Source organism: Montipora capricornis, chromosome 7 (genome assembly GCF_036669925.1).
Source record: "Montipora capricornis isolate CH-2021 chromosome 7, ASM3666992v2, whole genome shotgun sequence".
NCBI classification, from domain to species: domain Eukaryota; kingdom Metazoa; phylum Cnidaria; class Anthozoa; order Scleractinia; family Acroporidae; genus Montipora; species Montipora capricornis.
Window position 1 is genome coordinate 44663766 of NC_090889.1, and position 1008 is coordinate 44664773.

Sequence of the window (1008 nt, forward strand, 5' to 3'; positions counted from 1 at the left end):
CTCAGACGGAACAGATCGTTCTGGATTGAAAATCAAATACTAACAATGTAAAATCCAAGTCTTTAAAATATTAATCTATCCAGTTATAACTAAGGGATAAAATGCCTCAGACGTTTTCTGTTATTAACTACATGGCAGACCTACTATATGAAACACCGTCCCTCCCTTTCGACAAAGAATGTGTGAAACCAGAAATACAATGGATGGTTAGTCATTTTTATACCTTATTCCAAGGTTCATTAATATTTCAAGGGTATATATAGTTCTATGCAAAGGCAGAAACCAGTCAAGTGCATCCAACACTGAAGCCAGTATTCTCGTCGTTCGCTCACGTGGCCTAATCCTAATAACTTTGAAACTATCTGCTTAACAAGTGTTCCTTGGCGTGTAAAGAGCCGGATTGTCATGATTTTCATGATTTTGAAAACTGTAAGGCACAAAGAAAATACTTTCTCGTACAACCACTATTTCAGGAGAGGGGTCGAGGGAGATGCAAAATCGATGGGTTTCGGTAATAAATCATGCAGATGCTAACATCAGACATTATTGAAACTGTGTTTGTAGTTGTGGGTTCGTTGCAGGACCCCCAGCTGGATAGAGCAAGTTTAATTTCGGCTGAGTAGCAGCACTTAATCTTGACGGACGAAGCTACGACTTAAAGGCCCAGAAATACGGGCAACATTTTTCGTGCAACTTGTCGCGTAACAGTGTTGCGTTGCAAGTTGAGATGGTTTGTTGCGCGTCTAACCACCTTCTTGCGCAACAATTTTTTTATGTTGCAAAAAGTAGACGTCGCTTTTGCTTTTAGCAACATGAAAATTTGTTGTACGAGGAGGTGGTAATACGCGCAACAAACTATCTCAACTTGCAACGCAACATTGTTGCGCGACAATTTGCACGGAAAATGTTGCCCGTATTACTGGGCCTTAAGAGCTTCTGCCTGAGAGACCGGGGCAGACTTGGAAATGAAGGTCGGCCGATTTCGCTTAAAATTGACACACAAAGTAC